A 25410-nucleotide genomic window follows, 5' to 3' on the forward strand; every position below is an offset into this window, starting at 1 on the left:
TTAACCACGTTTCCATCCACAGTGTTAATGCAAGTAAAAGTCACAACATAATAAAACAATTAAAAATCACAGCATGTGTGATGGAAACAGGAAGTATGGGTACATTTTGATAAACGTTGACGGATAATTTGTTCGTTCGACGTGGTGGAATCTTTTTGTGTCTGTAAAATTAATTGTGTGACAATTGCAAATTAATTAATTGGAAATTCCTTTAACAAATGTTGATATAATAAACCATCATGTCGAAGTAAACTTCATGCCAGGATAAACTTCATGCCAGGATATGCTATGTTGCTAACGGCTACTTCCCATTTTTAATTTTCCATTGGTTTTGTCTTGTCTTCCTACACACCTGTTTTCAATCCCATTCATTACCTGTGGAAAAAAGATAGTTTGTTATTCAGTGTTGTTTTGGTGCGCGACGGGTCCTCGTACCCACTTTGTTTATTGTTACATTTAATGTTTGGTTGTTTCGTTTATCATTATTAAATAACTCCATTACACTCAGTTTGATTCTCCTGCACCTGACTTCCCTGCCACCTATACACACGACTCTGACAGAATCTCTGACCAAATAATGAATGGGATTGAAACCAGGTGTGTAGGAAGACAAGACAAAACCAATGGAAAATGAAAAATGGATCAATGATGGCTAGAAGACCGGTGACGTCGACCGCCGAGCACCGCCAGAACAAGGAGAGGCTTCGACTTCGGTAGAAGTCGTGACAGGCAGATAAAATAAGTTATGATGAACTTCGCGGTGGTTGTGGCCTGCATGATGAACGGTGATGAGCTTAATGCAAATTTCCAATAAATATTGAGGGTTTAATTTGAATGCTGGTGACATGATGATTGATGTTTGGCTGCAATTATCAAATAAAAATGATATTGCTCTTTTCCATATTATTTATCGCAGCATCTTTTGGGATACAATATTTAGGTAATAGATTATGCATTTTACAATTAGGGTCCGGAATGTTAAAGCCAAAAAGCTCATTTGTATTTGTATACAATAACCAGAGCATTATCAGTTGACTTATTAGTGTGAAGCCATTATTGGAGATGAATACCCCCCGTGCGGCCGGTGGGTACGGGAGGAGGAAAGGTTATTTGAGGGAGGAAGTCGGGCCTACGAGGAGTCTTGATTAGATGGGGGAGCGGTATACTTTTTTGACTGCACTTGCTCGCACTTACTCATATGATATCTTGAATTTACTGCACACAATAGGCTTAATTTATTGCACTTATAAGGTATTAGGATTAGAGGAGTTATAAGGAACATTTTTGTTTTCTCATCTTTTATATTAGAATGTCTGTAAGTCTTCTATGCTTGAACAAAGAAGCATCCTTTTGTTTGTAAACTTGCAATCCGAAGTGCCACACTGCCATCATCTCTGCGGACGCGCAGTAAAGCCTGCAGTGAGTGTGTGTCCGAAATAGCCCCTCTCTCGCCAGGGCAGTGGTCATATTTATTGGATGGAATAGAGAAAATATGCCACTACACCATCGGTAGAGATGTTATTGCGATGAAAACACATTGAACTTCTGCTTTTTATTCGGTACATAGAAACTTAAGCTCCTAAAAAGTGTTTTGATGTGCTCTGTCATCACGCACAGCAATTCGTCCATCAGTTTGATGGAAACACCTTGTGGCATAATGTGCATATTCTTGTATGCTCATTTGTTAAATATTCACATGAAAAAACTGTCGCTAATTGGATGGAACCCTAACTAGTGAGATCAGTCACGAAAGATATACCTTGATCCTTAGTACACGACAGGTAAAAGATGACATGCCAAGCTCAGGTTCATGTTCAAGTCTTAATACTGGGAACTGAAGCGTGAGACTGGCTCAATCTAACACAGTAAAGTTTGGAGAATAATGTGGATGGGAAACGGAAGTAAAACTATGGGTGTCAGATGATTCCTTGTTAACGTGTGACGATGATATCATTAGGGTTTCTGCCTGGCTCGGCCCACTGACAGATTGCAGTCCCTGCCTGGCAAGCAGAGCGCCGGCGCTCGTTAGAGTTTAGCCAAGGCACATCAATACGCCACTGGGCCTGCACTCCTTTGCCAGAAACTACACCACAGACATATCATCGCAGAAAGCTAACATGTTAAAGTGCCCCTAACAGGTGTAAACAGGTCCCTATAATCAGCTGTGTGTTATACTACTTCCTCTACACTGACAGCCTGCTTCAATGTCCACCTAGGATCTCTAGCTCAGAGAATGTGCAGAGCGTAAGAATAGACTATGAAACTAGATTCATTTAGAATTCTCTTCTTTATTTTTCCTTCTCCTCTCTCTTTCCCTCCAACACCTCAGATTGGCTCATCTCATGCCCAATGGGGAGTCCTATCTGGCATGGTGCTCACGTCCAGCAAACTGAAACCGTCTACCTGCATGAACGCAGGTGGTGGACCTGACATGGATCTGTTTGATGTGCGCTTGGCACAGCGAGTGCCAGAGCGCCGCAGGTGGGCTGGAGCGTGGTCAAAGGTCTCCACGGTTGAACAGCAGGGAGGCTGTTGAATAAGAACCATGTGAAGTCCAACTCTGGGAAGAGACAGTTCCAGAAAAACGTCTGCCAGTAGCAGCTCTGCATCCTCAGTTCTGGCATCTTTCAGCTATTTGATGGCTCCATAAAGCACTTGGGTTAAATAAACCATAAACTCTTAGGGGAAAAAAGGGTCCAAAGGTTTCTGCAGCTGTCCCCATAGGAGAACCCTTTTTGGTTCCAGGTAGAACCCTTTTTGGTTGTAGGTAGAACTCTTTTGGGTTCCATGTAGAACCGTATGTGGAAAGGCTTCTACATGGAACACAAAAGGGTTCTACCTGGAACCAAAAGGGTATCCTATGGGTTCTACCTGGAACCAAAAGGTTATCCTATGGGTTCTACCTGGAACCAAAAGGTTATCCTATGGGTTCTACCTGGAACCAAAAGGTTATCCTATGGGTTCTACCTGGAACCAAAAGGTTATCCTATGGGTTCTACCTGGAACCAAAAGGTTATCCTATGGGTTCTACCTGGAACCAAAAGGTTATCCTATGGGTTCTACTGCGGATGGGGTGATTACAAAGGGAAAGACATTCTCTTCCTGTGACCATAGATCTCTGCCCCTCTGGTTAATGAAGTGCTTTAACAAAAGCAAATATGTATTTGCCATTCCAGTCACTTGGCAGACACTCTTATTCAGAGCAACTTACAGTAGAGCGTATACATTTTCACACTGGTTCCCCGTGGGAATCCAACCCACAACCCTACTGATGAACGCACCATGCTCTACCAGCTGAGCCACACAGGACAGTTGTATTTATTTCTATATTTCTCTGAGAGTTCCTATACCAAAACGAATTGAACTAAAATAATTTTCGACCTAACAGCTACCGATGCCAACTGAAACATGAATTCTTAACCTTTCCCAAGCACACACAAACAATCAATTAGTAATTAGTAGTGTAAAACCTCACTGATTCAAAGTGAGAGAATCTCAAGATGACTACACAAATCAGCAAAGTCTAATTAATTAAACACTAATTAAAATCAACGAGAGGCTCCTGTGGATTGAGTTTTTCAGTTCGAGGAGCGACTTTGAGTGAGTGTGTGTGTTTTATCTGCGCTTCACTACTTTAAGTAAGACTCTCTGCGAGGTGCCATCAGCTGGTTCTACAGCCTGCAATGACTTCATTACATATTTGCAGCCATTATTTCGAAGTACATCTGACGAGTACAGAGTCCTTAAGCTGGGAAGAGCAGGCAAAATACCGACTTGATTCTATTTCAAGTCTCTTTTCTCCCTCCCTCCATCTGTCAGTCACTTTATTGTAAATTCACTTCCTTGAACAGAGCTGGAAATATCTTGTCAAACTAATCAACGGTTTCTCATTGCATTGGTGCTATATATTTCATGCACTTCCTTTCTGTTGGGTAAGTCTGCTCAAATTGTGTCTGCCTGTGCCAAAGAACGTCATTATTGTATACAATGGTTATAATTTCTATTCAAAAACCATTCGCATGAATCCACTGTGACAAAGACTCTCCGTCTCTATGCTTTCCCCTCTTCTTCAATATAATACATTGGTAATTTCAGTCTTTTTGACCAGGCAGTCCCTGGCCAACTGAGGGTACCGTTGTTAAAGACAATAGGGCCTAAAGCTCTTATTAACATGCTGGAATCCAAACAAAATGTCTTTGATGTTCAGTTTCTATCCACCCCCTTTCCCTGACACACCACCCCACCCCTTCCCTCCTTCCCCTTAGTCTTTGGGTTTTTAATGACCATTTTCTGTGTATTTTGTATAATTGCACTCCTAGAACCCTGCCAGCCGCCTGGCAGACTGTAGTTGGCAGTGTGTGCATGGCCATTGGCGTTTTAAGACAGAAAAAAATAACACAAAATAATAAAAGCTAATAAAAACTATCTCGTGCCAGCAAGTGGCTATGTGCACAAAGCTCCACATGGCCACACAAAGGGGGCTTACAGATAGAGACCTGCCATATATTTTTAAGATAAACTGCAATTTACAGTGACACTAGCAAAATGCCCCTGAAACACGTCACTAAAGCTCACTTCCAGCAGGATTTGCGGCACGCCACGAACCCTCTCCAGCTGTGAAGCCTTGTCACAAGCACAACAATAACGACAGTAATAAAGTTTTCCGGGGCGCACGTCTACTTTGTTCAATCTCATTAGGGAAAAGGACGTGCTTGCCATACCATGCATTTAAAGGGCCATGTTCATAGTTGATTAGTCATAGAATCTATTGGTCGACCATTGAACAGTTTGTCACTGCTGAACTAGTTATAAATGAGACAGCTAGTCGAAACTAGTGGTGTTGAGATGCTCTGGGCCTAGACACAACTATGTTGTATTGATACTACGACAAAACCTGAGGCTCCTACTCCCAAATATACCCAAATTGCCTGGCTCATCCAAAAATACATCCCTTTCCAAGACATGCCTCTCTCAACTCCCCTCGGACAACCACCTCACCCCCACCCCACAACATCATCACTAGAGGAATGGGGGGAAGTGATGGGGGTTTTAGACAGTCAAACACACGCTAGTGTATTAGGACAAAAGAGAGAGGGAGAGAGGGAGGGAGAGAGGGAGATGACAAAGGAGAGAGGGAGAGAGGGAGGGAGAGAGGGTAAGGGAGTGGAGGGGTCTGGCACAGAAAGATGATTAATTCCAGAAAGTGCCCGCGGCCACAGGCTGCACACCCTATTGCCGATTATGTGCAGGCTTGGCCATGTGAACCCCTCCAGTCCCATTTGGGTAATTCAATTATTGCGGGCTGGCAGGCCCTGATTGATTTGTTTAGGAGATCAACAAGATGGCTGGCTGTAGTTTAACACTGCTTGGAGAGCTTGTCCAGGCCTGGTGGTGGAACAGGAGAGAGAGTCTCGCTGACTGCCTTTTCTCTTCTACTCCGTTCAATTCTCATCCTTCTCACTGGTACTCTGCACTTCTTATTTGTCCTCTTTTCAACATCCTCTCTCACCTAATTTTCTCATAGACATATCTCTCATATCTCATATCTCTCATATCTCTCATATCTCACAACTAATTCAGACTACTGGGAAAAAAACGTTTTCCAAACTGAGTTACGAATGGTGACACGTGTACTTTCGAGAGAGAGAGAGAGAGAGAGAGAGAGAGAGAGAGAGAGATGAGAGAGACAGAGGGATGAGAGAGAGTGAGAACGAGAGAGAGAGATGAGAGAGACAGAGGGATGAGAGAGAGTGAGAACGAGAGAGAGAGAGAGAGAGAGAGAGAGAGGGAGAGAGAGAGGGGAGAGAGAGAGCGAGAGAGAGAGAGAGAGAGAGAGAGAGATGAGAGAGACAGAGGGGAGAGATGAGAGAGAGAGAGCGAGAGAGAGAGAGAGAGCAGTGTCTTTGAATAACAGGAGCAGGGACAAGTGACAGGTCTGTCCAAATCTGGTGTCTCCTCTCTCGCTGTCATGAGGGCCACGCTCCACCGCCACCACAAGGTCGTTGGACGTGAGCACGCCAGCAGGGGACTCCGAAACATGATGCCAATGTTGTCACCGTCCATCTGGCAGCTTGTAACTCTCTCATTAAACCTGTTATGAAGCAGGTACAGAGTTCACTGCCTTCCTACAGGCCAGTTCTCAGGTAGGGAGTCCACTGCCTTCATACAGGCCAGTTCTCAGGTATAGAGTTCACTACCTTCATACAGGCCAGTTCTCAGGTATAGAGTTCACTACCTTCATACAGGCCAGTTCTCAGGTATAGAGTTCACTACCTTCATACAGGCCAGTTCTCAGGTATAGAGTTCACTGCCTTCATACAGGCCAGTTCTCAGGTATAGAGTTCACTACCTTCCTACAGGCGAGTTCTCAGGTAGGGAGTTCACTACCTTCATACAGGACCGTTCTCAGGTATAGAGTTCACTACCTTCATACAGGCCAGTTCTCAGGTATAGAGTTCACTACCTTCATACAGGCCAGTTCTCAGGTATAGAGTCCACTGCCTTCATACAGGCCAGTTCTCAGGTATAGAGTTCACTACCTTCATACAGGCCAGTTCGCAGGTATGGAGTTCACTACCTTCCTACAGGCCAGTTCTCAGGTAGGGAGTTCACTACCTTCCTACAGGCCAGTTCTCAGGTATAGAGTTCACTACCTTCATACAGGCCAGTTCTCAGGTATAGAGTTCACCACCTTCCTACAGGCCAGTCCTCAGGTATAGAGTTCACTACCTTCATACAGGCCAGTTCTCAGGTATAGAGTTCACTACCTTCCTACAGGCCAGTTCTCAGGTAGGGAGTTCACTACCTTCATACAGGCCAGTTCTCAGGTATAGAGTTCACTACCTTCATACAGGCCAGTTCTCAGGTATAGAGTTCACTACCTTCATACAGGCCAGTTCTCAGGTATAGAGTCCACTGCCTTCATACAGGCCAGTTCTCAGGTATAGAGTCCACTGCCTTCATACAGGCCAGTTCTCAGGTATAGAGTCCACTGCCTTCATACAGGCCAGTTCTCAGGTATAGAGTCCACTGCCTTCATACAGGCCAGTTCTCAGGTATAGAGTTCACTACCTTCATACAGGCCAGTTCTCAGGTATAGAGTTCACTGCCTTCATACAGGCCAGTTCTCAAGTATAGAGTTCACTACCTTCCTACAGGCCAGTTCTCAGGTAGGGAGTCAACTACCTTCATACAGGCCAGTTCTCAGGTATAGAGTCCACTGCCTTCATACAGGCCAGTTCTCAGGTATAGAGTTCACTACCTTCATACAGGCCAGTTCTCAGGTATAGAGTCCACTGCCTTCATACAGGCCAGTTCTCAGGTATAGAGTCCACTGCCTTCATACAGGCCAGTTCTCAGGTATAGAGTTCACTACCTTCCTACAGGCCAGTTCTCAGGTATAGAGTCCACTGCCTTCATACAGGCCAGTTCTCAAGTATAGAGTTCACTACCTTCCTACAGGCCAGTTCTCAGGTAGGGAGTCAACTACCTTCCTACAGGCCAGTTCTCAGGTATAGAGTCCACTGCCTTCAGACAGGCCAGTTCTCAGGTATAGAGTCCACTGCCTTCATACAGGCCAGTTCTCAGGTATAGAGTTCACTACCTTCCTAAAGGCCAGTTCTCAGGTAGGGAGTCAACTACCTTCCTACAGGCCAGTTCTCAGGTATAGAGTTCACTACCATCATACAGGCCAGTTCTCAGGTATAGAGTTCACTACCTTCATACAGGCCAGTTCTCAGGTATAGAGTTCACTACCTTCATACAGGCCAGTTCTCAGGTATAGAGTTCACTACCTTCATACAGACCAGTTCTCAGGTATATAGTTCACTGCCTTCATACAGACCAGTTCTCAGGTATAGAGTTCACTACCTTCATACAGGCCAGTTCTCAGGTATAGAGTCCACTGCCTTCATACAGGCCAGTTCTCAGGTATAGAGTCCACTGCCTTCATACAGGCCAGTTCTCAGGTATAGAGTTCACTACCTTCATACAGGCCAGTTCTCAGGTAGGGAGTCCAATGCCTTCATACAGGCCAGTTCTCAGGTATAGAGTCCACAGCCTTCATACAGGCCAGTTCTCAGGTATAGAGTCCACTGCCTTCATACAGACCAGTTCTCAGTTATAGAGTTCACTACCTTCCTACAGGCCAGTTCTCAGGTATAGAGTTCACTACCTTCATACAGGCCAGTTCTCAGGTAGGGAGTCCACTACCTTCCTACAGGCCAGTTCTCAGGTATAGAGTTCACTACCTTCAGACATGCCAGTTCTCAGGTAGGGAGTCAACTACCTTCCTACAGGCCAGTTCTCAGGTATAGAGTTCACTACCTTCCTACAGGCCAGTTCTCAGGTAGGGAGTCAACTACCTTCCTACAGGCCAGTTCTCAGGTATAGAGTTCACTACCTTCCTACAGGCCAGTTCTCAGGTAGGGAGTCAACAACCTTCCTACAGGCCAGTTCTCAGGTATAGAGTCCACTGCCTTCATACAGGCCAGTTCTCAAGTATAGAGTTCACTACCTTCCTACAGGCCAGTTCTCAGGTAGGGAGTCAACTACCTTCCTACAGGCCAGTTCTCAGGTATAGAGTCCACTGCCTTCATACAGGCCAGTTCTCAGGTATAGAGTCCACTGCCTTCATACAGGCCAGTTCTCAGGTATAGAGTCCACTGCCTTCATACAGGCCAGTTCTCAGGTTTAGAGTTCACTAACTTCCTACAGGCCAGTTCTCAGGTATAGAGTCCACTGCCTTCATACAGGCCAGTTCTCAAGTATAGAGTTCACTACCTTCCTACAGGCCAGTTCTCAGGTAGGGAGTCAACTACCTTCATACAGGCCAGTTCTCAGGTATAGAGTCCACTGCCTTCATACAGGCCGGTTCTCAGGTATAGAGTCCACTGCCTTCATACAGGCCAGTTCTCAGGTATAGAGTTCACTACCTTTATACAGGCCAGTTCTCAGGTAGGGAGTCAACTACCTTCATACAGGCCAGTTCTCAGGTATAGAGTCCACTGCCTTCATAAAGGCCGGTTCTCAGGTATAGAGTCCACTGCCTTCATACAGGCCAGTTCTCAGGTATAGATTTCACTACCTTTATACAGGCCAGTTCTCTGGTAGGGAGTCCACTACCTTCCTACAGGCCAGTTCTCAGGTATAGAGTTCACTACCTTCATACAGGCCAGTTCTCAGGTATAGAGTTCACTACCTTCATACAGGCCAGTTCTCAGGTATAGAGTTCACTACCTTCATACAGACCAGTTCTCAGGTATAGAGTCCACTGCCTTCATACAGGCCAGTTCTCAGGTATAGAGTTCACTACCTTCATACAGGCCAGTTCTCAGGTATAGAGTTCACTACCTTCATACAGGCCAGTTCTCAGGTATAGAGTCCACTGCCTTCATACAGGCCAGTTCTCAGGTATAGAGTTCACTACCTTCATACAGGCCAGTTCGCAGGTATAGAGTTCACTACCTTCATACAGGCCAGTTCTCAGGTAGGGAGTCCACTACCTTCCTACAGGCCAGTTCTCAGGTATAGAGTTCACTACCTTCATACAGGCCAGTTCTCAGGTATAGAGTTCACTACCTTCCACCAGGCCAGTTCTCAGGTATAGAGTTCACTACCTTCATACAGGCCAGTTCACAGGTATAGAGTTCACTACCTTCCTACAGGCCAGTTCTCAGGTAGGGAGTCCACTGCCTTCCTACAGACCAGTTCTCACAGGCACTCTTGCATGGTGACAGTTGTGCAAACAGTAGTTTGGTCACAGTTTTGGAGCTTTTCTAGCTTTTTAACCCTTTCAATACACAAAGAGGTAAATCACACGAAAAAAGCCACCTCTATGTGCCACATTATCTGTTTTGGCTTAGAGGGACATTAGTGTCTGTGGAGCTGACATCCAGAGATCACCACTTCTTTAACCTAAAAAACAGGTGGTACAGTCCATCACCCCTCCTCCCACTCCTTTTGGTTGAGCCTAGTTCCCACCACCCGTTTGCTTTGATATCCCCACAAACCACCTGTATCCCTAGACATCACCTCAGGCAGTTGTGGTGGAGCTGCCAGTAGAACTCCGGTAGTGAGGGGAAATCTCCGTTGTGGATCGCTGATCTCATTATGTAAATGAAAAAGTTCATAAGTCACGCTCACTTTTGTTCACCGCAATTTGATTTATGGGGGGACCTTTTTATGCCAGACATTATGAGCATGGTTCTTGGTTTACGGGCAAGGCTCTGTTTGGTTCAAGAATTTCTCCTTCATGGACTGTGGAGTAGTTGCATTTTGTTTAATGTCTATTGGTTCTCTCATGTATGTCAATGAAAATATATGGCAGAGGAATATATTTAACTGCTGAATACTAGCATCACCTCAGAATTATAGAGCTAAAAAGTAAGGAAACAAAGAAAAACATGAACTAGTTGGTCATAATAACATCCCGACCACCCATTCCTGCCTACCACTATTGGCCCATTCCCCCAAAATATGAGGTGAAATACTGACAGAGAAATGGGATGTTTACCTACCTGCTTATCCCTGTAAAGAAAGCAATTTTATTACAAACACAGTAAAGATTACTTTAAAACAATACAGTAAAAATATTAACCTTGGTGAGAAATTGCATCAATTTTGCCCAAGCTAGATTATCGAGAAGACGGATGGGATGAACATTCCGCCGTTGGTAGCAATTATATCCCATCATTTCCTGTGTTACATTCAACTGTGACATCCTCTCCCTTACAGTCTATCATTTGGTTTGGAAAATACATCTTGTATGCTGTTTAATGTAGTGGCCACAGCCATTTTAGAGACACCCATCGCCTATTTCCGTTCTAGACCACGTCACACTGCAGCAACTGGGGAAGGAAATCAAATGTAATTTATGCACGTTTTTTATGACATTCTGGGAGTGTCTCCTGCCATGACTCATTAGGAGGTTGAGCAGAGACTGAACATTAACATACATAATGTGGTCATAGCAACGGGAAAGGATATAAGGGCTGACAGAGGGGGGAGGGGTGAGGCTGAACAGTTTACCCAGCATTCATTAACCTGGCGAGATGAACAAATACCCCTGTAAAACTCACTTCAACATCTCCAAACATTTGAAATGTCAGTGTCAAAAGCAAACAAACCACCCCTAATACCCCCAACCACCCTTAATAACCCCAAACCACCCCTGATAACCCCTAGACACCCTTAAACCACCCCTAACAACCCCCAACCACACTTAAACCATCCCTAATAACCCGCAATCACCCTTAATAATCCCTCCAACCACCATCCTTCTCCCCACAACCACCATCCTTCTCCCCCAAACCACCCCAAATAAGCCCCAACCACCATCCTTCTCCCCCAACCACCCCTAATAACCCCCAACCACCATCCTTCTCCCCCAACCACCCTAATAACCCCTCAACCATCCTTCTCCCCCAACCACCATCCTTCTCGCCCCAACCACCATCCCTCTCCCCCAACCACCCCTAATAACCCCTCAACCATCCTTCTCCCCCAATCCACCCCTAATAACTCCTCAACCATCCTTCTCCCCCAACCACCATCCTTCTCGCCCCAACCACCATCCCTCTCCCCCAACCACCCCTAATAACCCCTCAACCATCCTTCCCCCAACCACCATCCTTCTCCCCCAACCACCATCCTTCTCGCCCCAACCACCATCCCTCTCCCCCAACCACCCCTAATAACCCCTCAACCATCCTTCTCCCCCAACCACCATCCTTCTCTCCCCAACCACCATCCTTCTCGCCCCAACCACAATCCTTCTCCCCCAACCACCATCCTTCTCCCCCAACCACCATCCTTCTCCCCCAACCACCATCCTTCTCCCCCAACCACCATCCTTCTCCCCCAACCACCATCCTTCTCCCCCAACCACCATCCCTCTCCCCAAAACCACCATTCTTCTGCCCCAACCACCATCCTTCTCCCCCAACCACCATCCTTCTCCCCAACCACCATCCTTCTCCCCCAACCACCATCCTTTCCCCCCCAACCACCATCCTTCTCCCCCAAGCACCCCTAATAACCCCTAACCACCATCCTTCTCCCCCAACCACCCCTAATAACCCCCAATCACCCCTAATAACCCCCAAACCAAAAGCAAACAAACCACCCCTAATACCCCCAACCACCCTTAATAACCCCAAACCACCCCTGATAACCCCTAGACACCCTTAAACCACCCCTAACAACCCCCAACCACACTTAAACCATCCCTAATAACCCGCAATCACCCTTAATAATCCCTCCAACCACCATCCTTCTCCCCACAACCACCATCCTTCTCCCCCAAACCACCCCAAATAAGCCCCAACCACCATCCTTCTCCCCCAACCACCCCTAATAACCCCCAACCACCATCCTTCTCCCCCAACCACCCTAATAACCCCTCAACCATCCTTCTCCCCCAACCACCATCCTTCTCGCCCCAACCACCATCCCTCTCCCCCAACCACCCCTAATAACCCCTCAACCATCCTTCTCCCCCAATCCACCCCTAATAACTCCTCAACCATCCTTCTCCCCCAACCACCATCCTTCTCGCCCCAACCACCATCCCTCTCCCCCAACCACCCCTAATAACCCCAACCATCCTTCTCCCCCAACCACCATCCTTCTCCCCCAACCACCATCCTTCTCGCCCCAACCACCATCCCTCTCCCCCAACCACCCCTAATAACCCCTCAACCATCCTTCTCCCCCAACCACCATCCTTCTCCCCCAACCACCCCTAATAACCCCTCAACCATCCTTCTCCCCCAACCACCATCCCTCTCCCCCAACCACCCCTAATAACCCCTCAACCATCCTTCCCCCAACCACCATCCTTCTCCCCCAACCACCATCCTTCTCGCCCCAACCACCATCCCTCTCCCCCAACCACCCCTAATAACCCCTCAACCATCCTTCTCCCCCAACCACCATCCTTCTCTCCCCAACCACCATCCTTCTCGCCCCAACCACAATCCTTCTCCCCCAACCACCATCCTTCTCCCCCAACCACCATCCTTCTCGCCCCAACCACCATCCTTCTCCCCCAACCACCATCCTTCTCCCCCAACCACCATCCTTCTCCCCCAACCACCATCCCTCTCCCCAAAACCACCATTCTTCTGCCCCAACCACCATCCTTCTCCCCCAACCACCATCCTTCTCCCCAACCACCATCCTTCTCCCCCAACCACCATCCTTTCCCCCCCAACCACCATCCTTCTCCCCCAAGCACCCCTAATAACCCCCTAACCACCATCCTTCTCCCCCAACCACCCCTAATAACCCCCAATCACCCCTAATAACCCCCAACCATCCTTCTCCCCCAACCACCCCTAATAACCCCCAATCACCCCTAATAACCCACCAACCACCATCATTCTCCCCCAAAACCCCTAATAACCACCCAATCACCATCCTTCTCAACCCAACCACCCCTAATAACCCCCAACCATCCTTCTCCCCAACCACCCCTAATAACCCCACAACCACCCCTAATAACCCCCAACCATCCTTCTCCCCCCAACCACCCCTAATAACCCCCAACCACTATCCTTCTCCCCAACCACCCCTAATACCCCCTACCATCCCTAATAACCCCCTACCTTCCCTAATAACTCCCCAACCACCCCTAATAACCCCCAACCACCCCTAATAACCCCCAACCATCCTTCTCCCCCAACCACCCCTAATAACCCCCAACCATCCCTAATAACCCCCAACCACTATCCTTCTCCCCCAACCACCCCTAATACCCCCTACCATCCCTAATAACCCCCTACCTTCCCTAATAACTCCCCAACCACCCCTAATAACCCCCAACCACCCCTAATAACCCCCAACCATCCTTCTCCCCCAACCACCCCTAATAACCCCCAACCATCCCTAATAACCCCCTACCTTCCCTAATAACACCCCAAACCACCCCTAATAACCCCCAGCCATCATCCTTCTCCACCCAACCACCCCTAATAACCCCCAGCCACCATCCTTCTCCACCCAACCACCCCTAATAACCCCCAACCACTATCCTTCTCCCCCAACCACCATCCTTCTCCCCCAACCACCCCTAATAACCCCCAACATCCCTAATAACCCCCTACCATCCCTAATAACCCCACTACCATCCTAATAACCCCCAACCATCCCTAATACCCCCCTACCATCCCTAATACCCCTACCATCCATAATAACCCCCAACCATCCCTAATAACCCCCAACCATCCATAATAACCCCCTACCATCCCTAATAACCCCCAACCATCCCTAATAACCCCCTACCATCCCTAATACCCCCTACCATCCCTTATAACCCCCAACCACCCCTAATAACCCCCAGCCACCATCCTTCTCCACCCAACCACCCCTAATAACCCCCAGCCACCATCCTTCTCCACCCAACCACCCCTAATAACCCCCAACCATCCTTCTCCCCCAACCCTCATCCTTCTCCCCCAACCACCATCCTTCTCCCCCAACCACCCCTAATAACCCCCAACCACTATCCTTCTCCCCCAACCACCATCCTTCTCCCCCAACCACCTAATAACCCCCAACCATCCCTAATAACCCCCTACCATCCCTAATACCCCCTACCATCCCTAATACCCCCTACCATCCCTAAAAACCCCCAACCATCCCTAATAACCCCCAACCATCCCTAATAACCCCCTACCATCCCTAATAACCCCTACCATCCCTTATATCCCCCAACCATCCCTAATAACCCCCTACCATCCCAAATATCCCCCCCCAACCACCCCTAATAACCCCCAGCCACCATCCTTCTCCACCCAACCACCCCTAATAACCTCCCAGCCACCATCCTTCTCCACCCAACCACCCCTAATAACCCCCAACCATCCTTCTCCCCCAACCACCATCCTTCTCCCCCAACCACCATCCTTCTCCCCCAACCACCCCTAATAACCCCCAACCACCATCCTTCTCCCCCAACCACCCCTAATAACCCCCATCCACTATCCTTCTCCCCCAACCACCATCCTTCTCCCCCAACCACCCCTAATAACCCCCTACCATCCCTAATACCCCCTACCATCCCTAATAACCCCTACCATCCCTAATAACCCCCTACCATCCCTAATAACCCCCAACCATCCCTAATAACCCCCGTACCATCCCTAATACCCCCTACCATCCCTAATAACCCTCCAACCATCCCTAATAACCTCCTACCATCCCTAATACCCCCTACCATCCCTAATACCCCCTACCATCCCTAATACCCCCTACCATCCCTAATAACCCCCTACCATCCCTAATAACCCCCAACCATCCCTAATAACCCCTACCATCCCTAATACCCCCTACCATCCCTAATAACCCCCTACCATCCCTAATACCCCCCAACCATCCCTAATAACCCCCTACCATCCCTAATACCCCCTTACCATCCCTAATAACCCCCTACCATCCCTAATACCCCCTACCATCCCTAATACCCCCTACCATCCCTAATAACCCTCCAACCATCCCTAATACCCCCTACCATCCCTAATAACCCCTACCATCCCTAATACCCCCCAACCATCCCTAATAACCCCCTGCCATCCCTAATAACCCTCCAACCATCCCTAATACCCCCTACCATCCCTAATAACCCCTACCATCCCTAATAACCCCCTACCATCCCTAATAACCCTCCTACCATCCCTAATACCCCCTACCATCCCTAATACCCCCTACCATCCCTAATAACCCCCTACCATCCCTAATACCCCCCAACCATCCCTAATAACCCCCTACCATCCCTAATACCCCCTTACCATCCCTAATAACCCCCTACCATCCCTAATACCCCCTACCATCCCTAATACCCCCTACCATCCCTAATAACCCTCCAACCATCCCTAATACCCCCTACCATCCCTAATAACCCCCTACCATCCCTAATACCCCCCCCAACCATCCCTAATAACCCTGCCATCCCTAATAACCCTCCAACCATCCCTAATACCCCCTACCATCCCTAATAACCCCCTACCATCCCTAATAACCCCCTACCATCCCTAATAACCCTCCTACCATCCCTAATACCCCCTACCATCCCTAATACCCCCTACCATCCCTAATACCCCCTACCATCCCTAATAACCCCCAACCACCATTTTCCTCCTGCTAAACACCCATCGCTCCACCAGATTGCAATTTTTCCGGTAATTCTCACATTCAAGAGGTAAACAAACACAAAACACACACGCACGCACACACAAACATTTTGTACGGCAAGGATGGAATGAAACAGAAAATAGGAAAAAAAAACAGATACACACATGTAGACAAAGACACAGAGGACAACAAGATGACTGTTCGCTGGTAATAGTCTTGATTTGTTTTGGAGAAGGCTAGCTCAGTTTAGTCACTTCATTTGAATAAGAAGAGATTCAATCTGGTTAGATAAGAGGTTAAGGTTGAGTTGTGTTGTTAGTTATAGTCTTACCTCGGATGGGGGTACCCTCTGGAAGAAGAGATACAAAACAACAGTTTAGTTCAAGATTAACGTTAGTAGGTGTTATTTGTTTTTATAAATCAACCAGTTCCTTGCTTATTGGCCGTCATGATCAAAGTGTTTTAGAGTTTTTTTTTTTATCAATGGAACTTATTCATTGGGACTTGAAAGACCTCCCACTGCTGGTCTCACAAAGGAACAGAAGGTTGGTATGGTGGGCACACTCTTGTCCCCTTTTTGCCTCCTCGCCCTCTCTTCTCCTCTCCTCTCACCTCCTTTCTCTCTCCTCCTCCTCTCCTCTCTTACTCTCCCTCTCTCCTCTCCCATCCTCAGCCATATTAAGGCGGGAAGACAAAGCAGCATCTGAGCTTGGAGAGAGGCTCAGTTGACAGCCCTGGTACCAGACTACCAGGACTCTGTAGCAGAGAGGCTGGCCAGAGGCACTATAATAGGCATGTGGATGGCACCTAATTGGGGGGTAGTGTGGCTCTCCTGAGTTGCTACCAAACCTAGGTCCCCCTGAAATGGGGACTTGAGTGGGAAGAGGGTCAACCTCCTAGTATGTTATTCATTTTCTTTCATACCCTCTCACTATTCCTCTTAGTCTCTGCCATTGTATGTCATTTTACTCAACAATTTTGCTCTCATTTTCACTCAGCCTCTCTTCTTTTCCTCTCACACTCTCGCCCTATCTGATACTCCTCCTGTTTTCTGTGCCTCTCTGATACTCCTCCTGTTTTCTCTGCCTCTCTGATGCTCCTCCTGTTGTCTGTGCCTCTCTGATGCTCCTCCTGTTGTCTCTGCCTCTCTGATGCTCCTCCTGTTGTCTGTGCCTCTCTGATGCTCCTCCTGTTGTCTGTGCCTCTCTGCTGCTCCTCCTGTTGTCTCTGCCTCTCTGATGCTCCTCCTGTTGTCTGTGCCTCTCTGATGCTCCTCCTGTTGTCTCTGCCTCTCTGATGCTCCTCCTGTTGTCTCTGCCTGTCTCCTGTGCCTCCTGTTGTCTGTGCCTCTCTGATGCTCCTCCTGTTGTCTCTGCCAATCTGATACTCCTCCTGTTGTCTCTGCCTCTCTGATGCTCCTCCTGTTGTCTCTGCCAATCTGATGCTCCTCCTGTTGTCTGTGCCTCTCTGATGCTCCTCCTGTTGTCTGTGCCTCTCTGATGCTCCTCCTGTTGTCTGTGCCTCTCTGATGCTCCTCCTGTTGTCTCTGCCAATCTGATGCTCCTCCTGTTTTCTGTGCCTCTCTGATGCTCCTCCTGTTGTCTGTGCCTCTCTTGCTCTCCTGTTGTCTGTGCCTCTCTTGCCCTCCTGTTGTCTCCCTCCCTCCTCCTGTTGTCCCTCCCTCTGTGCCTCTCTGATACTCCTCCTGTTGTCTGTGCCTCCCTGATCCTCCTGTTGTCTCCTCTCCTCCTCCTGTTGTCTGTGCCTCTCTGATGCTCTCCCTCTCCCCTCCCTCCCTCCCTCCCTCCCTCCCTCCATCTCCCTCCCTCCCCCTCCATCCCTCCCTCCCTCCATCCCTCCCTCCCTCCCTCCCTCCCTCCATCCCTCCATCCTCCCCCTCCCTCCCTCCCTCCCTCCATCCCTCCCTCCCTCCCTCCCTCCCTCCCTCCCTCCCTCCCTCCCTGTATGAGGAGGAATAGCAAACTGACAGTGCTCTGCCCTGGGCTACCCCCTGAGAGCGCCGCCAGGGAGGCTCCAGCCCAGCGGAGGTGCCCTACTTAGTGCCGAGCCCGCGGTACACAGCGCAAGAAGGGGTTAAAGGTTAATGCAGCCTGTTGTGAATGACTCTACATCCCTGACCTGTGTACCAGTGTGACTACAGGGAGCTACAATCACAGACACAAACCCCTGTCTTTCATAGCAGTACAGAGAACCTAAGTGTGTAAGCCATGTTGGAACTGAAGATGTGATTTATAATGGATTCTGTTCTAGGGTTGCTCTTCCTCCTCTGGGTTCCGAGTGCTTCTTTGTTTTGCCAGCAGTGGGGAGGTGTGAGTGTTGAGCTTGACTGTTTTGACTGTTTTTTTTAATCTCCATGGATGTTACATCCCTAGAAATAAGGATACCATGGCTAAACTGCAACACATGGCATTCTTTTTTTAAATGCTCATATCAGACATATCCAATCACACAGAAAGGGGATCAGGGTTTGGGACTGTTAAGTTGTTAGAGTTGGAGTTCAAGGGCAGCAAGAAGCTTGTGGGTTTATTTGTTCTCTGAAGTCAGAATATTAGTTAGGATTAAGGTGTTACTAGTTAAGGTTTGGTTAGGTGGGGTTAGGTTAGGTTAGGTTAAGGTTAGGTTAGATTAAGGTTAGGTTAATAAAGCAGGTTTGTGGATCCTGAGTATTAAAGAGGGGATAGGGAGGAATATTTAATAAATGGGTGTGTGGAAAATGAGGAGTTGTGAAGTTCAAAGCGATTGGTTCCAGGGAAGAAGAGAAGAAGACATTTTGAATAGTGAAAGAAAGCATCAAAACGTCATGATCATTTATAGAAAACAATGAAAGCAAAGAAACAGGAAGGGAACAGAAAGAGAATGGGAAAGGACCAGGAAGAGAACAGGAAGGGTACCTGAAGGGACCAGGAAGAGAACAGGAAGGGAACAGGAAAGGAACAGGAAGGGAACAGGAAAGGAACAGGAAGGGAACAGGAAAGGAACAGGAAGGGAACAGGAAGGGAACAGGAAAGGAACAGGAAGGGAACAGGAAGGGAACAGGAAAGGAACAGGAAGGGAACAGGAAGGGAACAGGAAAGGAACAGGAAGAGAACAGGAAGGGTACCTGAAGGGACCAGGAAGAGAACAGGAAGGGAACAGGAAGGGAACAGGAAGGAACAGGAAGGGAAATAATAATTGTAGGTTTCATCCTTCGATCAGAGCCTAAGCGAAGGAATGCCCTGTTATTTTTATCCTCTGAAAATGAGGAAAAATCCTTAAATTCAGGGCTCAATTGACTAACAATGCCACTCTTCGTAAATTGAACACTGAAGGGCTCGGGTCAAGCTTAACCACTAAGGATGATGAAAATCACCAAGTGCAGCACCGGTTCAGATCCACCTTCATTATTACAGTATACACGCGCAAGTCATAAACTCTGATTTTAAGCTCCAGTGAACTGTGGCTTAATCAGCTTATGGTGGGAGTGACCCAAATGTACCTCCACGGCCAAAGACCTTCTGCCAGCAGTGTGGCGTCATTGACGCTGCATAATGCCCCCAACCTTGTGTATGAAATCCTTCTACATGGTTGTGAATGCAGCTAGCTGTCCAGAGGCCATCTGGGTTGGAGATGGAGGGAGGTGTGTGTGTGTGTGTGTGGGGGGGGGGTTAGGCCAAGTGCCAGGGTTTGACCCCCTCGGATGTCTGGATGACCTTCTCGTTTCCATGGAGACCTCTCTGGGCTCCTGGCTCCCTGGATGTTAGAACACATCTGTCCATCTGAATCAGGCCATCTCCTGCTGCTCTACTCCTGGCCCATGGATGACCTCTGTGATGTTCAGTGTATCTGTGCTGGGTGTATGCACATGTGTTTCTGAGCATGTGTGTGTGTGTGTGTGTGTGTGTGTGTTTCTGAGTGTGTGTGTGTGTGTTTCTGAGCATGTGTGTGTGTGTGTGTGTGTGTGTTGTCTGAGTGTGTGTGTTTCTGAGCATGTGTGTGTGTGTGTGTTTGTTTCTGAGTGTGTGTGTGTTTCTGAGTGTGTGTGTGTGTGTGTGTGTGTTTTCTGAGTGTGTGTGTGTGTGTGTGTTTCTGAGCGTGTGTGTGTTTCTGAGTGTGTGTGTGTGTGTGTGTGTGTTTTCTGAGTGTGTGTGTGTTTCTGAGTGTGTGTGTGTGTGTGTGTGTGTTTCTGTGCGTGTGTGTGTGTTCCAAACCTAATAATAAAAAGAGACCAAATAAAGACCTCATTCTTTATGAATATGTATGTATCCCACCTTCCCTCTCTCTACCATTTTTTATTGTTCTCTCCCTTCTCCCGTGATAATCTGCTCAGGCTGACAAGACCAGCGAGGGCCTGGGGTCAGGAGCAATGGGTACAGGAGAGAAATGTCAGTCCTCTTCCACACCTCAAAAAGGAGCTCACCTCGGGGACTCTACACGCAAATATCAGCACAGCAGTCAGTATGGACCTGGCACATCCATCCAGCCAGCACCAGCACTGTCTCCAGAGGCTCAACAGTACACGAGTTGCATCCAAATGAAGGACTTTTGTGTGTTTTGTATGTTTTGTGTTGCTAAAAAGCCACATTGTTAAGGTGTGAGGTGTACATGGTAAACACACCAGCGTGTGTGTATGGTCCTGGGATGGTAGTGTGTGTTTGTGAGGAAGGGGTGTAGGAGAAAGCCGTCCCCCATCCTCATTAGGGGACCCATCAATCCCAGAATCCTCCCCGGCTTAAGTCTGCCTGCAGTTAAATCAAGTACCACAGCAACAGCCAACCACAGGGAAAAAAAAGACAAAGAAAAGAGAGCCCCTCCTCAGGAAGTTTAACCACCTTTCCATATTTTTTCCTCAGCGTTTAAAGTCTCCAAGGGTACTGATGGGAGCGTCCGGGGTGATGTTCACACACCTTGGTAAGTTCCCACATGTGACTGACTCAAAGATGTCTGATACCAAAACTAATGAAGACTTCAAACAAACAGAGGAGAGGCATGGGATACTAGGTAGAGGAAATAAATTCAACCAAACTAAAGAAAGACACCCCCACCCCCCCCACCAAAGTGAGAAACAATTTTGAAGTATTTATTCAACCTTGAGCACGTCTGCTCCATTCCTTTTGGAAAGGGGAGATTAAACAAAATAAGCATTCAGCTGCTCAACTGGAAATGATGGCAGCTGAGGGGGTTCGAGCGCGGCAGGCCTTTTTCTCATCAGCATAAACGAGGCTTGATGGTAGACTGGGATCTCCAGTAACAACAGCAAGCCGTCTTCACAGGTAAAATCGCTATAATAGACCTTCATATTTAAAAACAAAAGAGGCAAAGAAGACTTGTTTCTCTCACAGACAACTAAAGGCAAGAATTGTAATGTTTTCAATGCCCCAAATTATAACAGATCAAATCTGAAGTGTGGAAATGTGGTAAAAAATATTTAACAAAAATGTAGACTTGATCCATAACACATAATGCGACAAAGCATTAGTTGGAGTTTTGTTAGACAGTGGGGGAGCATTGGGCAGCAGGAAAAGTTTTTCTTGAGAAAACATTTGGCTAAGGAGGGAAGGTTGAGCCGGCCACAGTGTGGGGCTGGAGGGTTCAGCCACACAACTCTCCTGCAGCGCCCCCCAAAGTCTGGAAACAACTCCAGTTCACCCCGTCATTACTACACCTTCCTGCCTTTATGGAACCAAGACTTGTTTTTGTGCAAATTCTCAGGGTCATTGAAGCCCTCGACTGTGTGCTTTCTCATGTGTGGCCATCAGAGGTTCACTGTGTGTGTGTGTGTGTGTGTGTGTGTGTGTGTGTGTGTGTGTGTGTGTGTGTGTGTGTGTGTGTGTGTGTGTGTGTGTGTGTGTGTGTGTGTGTGTGTGTGTGTGTGTGTGGCAAAGTCATATTTGTCTGGTCATAAACTACAAGATTTCTAGGTAACCTTCATCTAATTAATACTAGTACACACATCTTATTAATACTGGTATACTCATCTAATTAATCCTGGTATACACATCTTATTAATACTACAGTCGTGGCCAAAAGTTTTGAGAATGACACAAATATTAATTTTCACAAAGTCTGCTGCCTCAGTTTGGAAGATGGCAATTTGCATATACTCCAGAATGATATGAAGAGTGATCAGATGAATTGCACAGTCCCTCTTCGCCATGCAAATTATCTGAATCCCCCAAAAAACATTTCCACTGCATTTCAGCCCTGTCAGAAAAGGACCAGCTAACATCATGTCAGTCTTTCTCTCGTTAACACAGGTGTGAGTGTTGACGAGGACAAGGCTGGAGATCACTGTCACACTGATTGAGTTCAAATAACAGACTGGAAGCTTCAAAAGGAGGGTGGTGTTGCAATCATTGTTCTTCCTCTGTCAACCATGGTTACCTGCAAGGAAACACGTGCCTTCATCATTGCTTTGCACAAAAAAAGGGATTCACTGGCAAGGATATTGCTGCCAGTAAGATTGCACCTAAATCAACCATTATTGCTGCCAGTAAGATCATCAAGAACTTCAAGGAGAGTGGTTCAAATGTTGTGAAGAAGGCTTCAGGGCGCCCAAGCAAGTCCAGCAAGCTCCACAAAGTTGATTCAGCTGCGGGATCGGGGCACCACCAGTACAGAGCTTGCTCAGGAATGGCGCAGGCAGGTGTGAGTGCATCTGCACGCACAGTGAGGCAAAGACTTTTGGAGGATGGCCTGGTGTCAAGAAGGGCAGCAAAGAAGCCACTTCTCTTCAGGAAAAACATCAGGGACAGACTGATATTCTGCAAAAGGTACAGGGATTGGACTGCTGAGGACTGGGGTAAAGTCATTTTCTCTGATTGTCAGAGTCTAGGTGATGTGGGTAAGGCGGAGTCAGGCGCAGGACACAGAGATGATTAATAATAGTAACTTTACTCAAAAATAATCTTCCAACAAGGAGAACGAAAATCCAGAATCACATAAACGAGACAACTGACAACAATAAACACGCATAAAACCATGGTGGCTCCAGAGGGTTAAATAGGGAAATAATTAAAACATAATGGGAACCAGGTGTGTCCAATACAGACAAAACAAATGGAAAAAGAAATGTAGATCGGTGGAGGCCAGAAAGCCGGTGACGTCGACCACCGAACGCCGCCCGAACAAGGAGAGGCACCAACTTCGGCGGAAGTCGTGACACTGATGAATCCCCTTTCCGATTGTTTGGGGCATCTGGAAAAAAGCTTGTCCGGAGAAGACAAGGTGAGCGCTACCATCAGTCCTGTGTCATGCCAACAGTAAAGCATCCTGAGACCATTCATGTGTGGGGTTGCTTCTCAGCCAAGGGAGTGGGCTCACTCACAATTTTGCCTAAGAACACAGCCATGAATAAAGAATGGTACCAACACATCCTCTGAGAGCAACTTCTCCCAACCATCCAGGAACAGTTTGGTGACAAACAATGCATTTTCCAGCATCATGGAGCACCTTGCCATAAGGCAAAAGTGATAACTCGTGTTTCTACACCTGCATTGCTTGCTGTTTGGGGTTTTAGGCTGGGTTTCTGTACAGCACTTTGAGATATCAGCTGATGTACGAAGGGCTATATAAATAAATTTGATGATTTGATTTGATAACTAAGTGGCTCGGGGAACAAAGCGTCGATATTTTGGGTCCATGGCCAGGAAACTCCCCAGACCTTAATCCCATTGAGAACTTTTAGTCAATCCTCAGGAGGCGGGTGGACAAACAAAAACCCACAAATTCTGACAAACCCCCAGCATTGATTATGCAAGAATTGGCTGCCATCAATCAGGATGTGGCCCAGAAGTTATTTGACAGCATGCCAGGGCGGATTGCAGAGGTCTTGAAAAAGAAGGGTCAACAGTGCAAATATTGACTCTGCATCAACTTCATGTAATTGTCAATAAAAGTCTTTGACACTTATGAAATGCTTGTAATTATATTTCAGTATTCCATAGTAACATCTGACAAAAATATCTAAAGACACTAAAGCAGCAAACTTTGTGAAATTTAATATTTGTGTCATTCTCAAAACTTTTGGCCACAAATGTAGTATCCTCAACATATTAATACTGGTATAATCATCATATTAATACTAGTACACTCATCTAATTAATACTAGTATACTCATCTAATTAATACCAGTATACTCATCTAATTAATACTAGTATACTCATCTACTTAATACTAGTATACTAATCTAATACTAGTATACTCATCTAATTACAACTAGTATACTAATCTAATACCAGTATACTCATCTTATTAATACTAGTACACTCATCTAGTACCAGTATACTCGTCTAATTAATACTAGTACACTAATCTAATACCATTATACTCATCTAATTAATACTAGTATACTAATCTAATATCAGTACACTCATCTAATGAATACTAGTATACTAATCTAATATCAGTACACTCATCTAATTAATACTAGTATACTCATCTGATTAATACTAGTATACTAATCTAATACCAGTACCCTCATCTTATTGTCCAATTCTACACAACAGCATGTGAAACTGTCTACACAGGTGGTGAAAGTAGCTTGGAGAGGTCCTGTTCGTGAGAAGTGGATGAGAGGTGTGTGGAACACACACACCACACATCTCAGGTTCTTCTCCTTGTTTCACCTTTCTACTTGAATCTGGGAGCCAAAGACGGTTCACATAGTGGGCGGGAAAGGATACAAGTAAAAAAGGAAGGGTAGGAAAGGGACAGGGAGAAGAAGAGAGGGAGGAAGGACGTGGGAGAGAGGATGTGGGGCGTGCATTTTAAAAGTAGTTAAAATAACACCTGCTTCAGGGACAATGGGGATGTTTGTGGACTTAGTAAGACACTTACCAAAGGCTTCTGAAAATCATAATGGAACAGAAAAACAAATAGAAAAAGGAAAAACAGAACAATTAATTTGAGGGTTTAGGTGCTGCTAGCTGTACCACCTAGAGTGCTGGAATGACACTGTTCAGGTGGGACTTTTATGACCCCAGAATGTCATTATTACATGACATTTTTCACACAAAAATGTACTATTTCACACAGGCGTTCAGGCAGCAAGAGGTTAACATTAAGTACATGTACCACATCTTGACTTGTGTGTAGAACTGTGGCAAGTTTACAATCATTAAAAAAAACATATTTATTTAAAATACTGGCTTTATTACTTGGGGATGCTACTTGTCAAAACGTACATTGCTAAATGCTTTATTCTGTGTATAATGCCAAGGGGTAAAACATCTAGGATGCATATCAGGGGCAAAGTATTTACCAAAGTGTTTAGAAAATTGG

The 25410-nt window shown here is 46.7% G+C and overlaps 1 protein-coding gene across 1 annotated transcript in view; it reads right to left on the minus strand.

The window, feature by feature from the left end:
• LOC112237332 (receptor-type tyrosine-protein phosphatase S-like) overlaps positions 1-25410 on the minus strand; it is a 481675-nt gene that overhangs the window by 166164 nt on the left and 290101 nt on the right.

This window comes from Oncorhynchus tshawytscha, linkage group LG06, assembly GCF_018296145.1.
Source record: "Oncorhynchus tshawytscha isolate Ot180627B linkage group LG06, Otsh_v2.0, whole genome shotgun sequence".
Classification (NCBI taxonomy): Eukaryota; Metazoa; Chordata; class Actinopteri; order Salmoniformes; family Salmonidae; genus Oncorhynchus; species Oncorhynchus tshawytscha.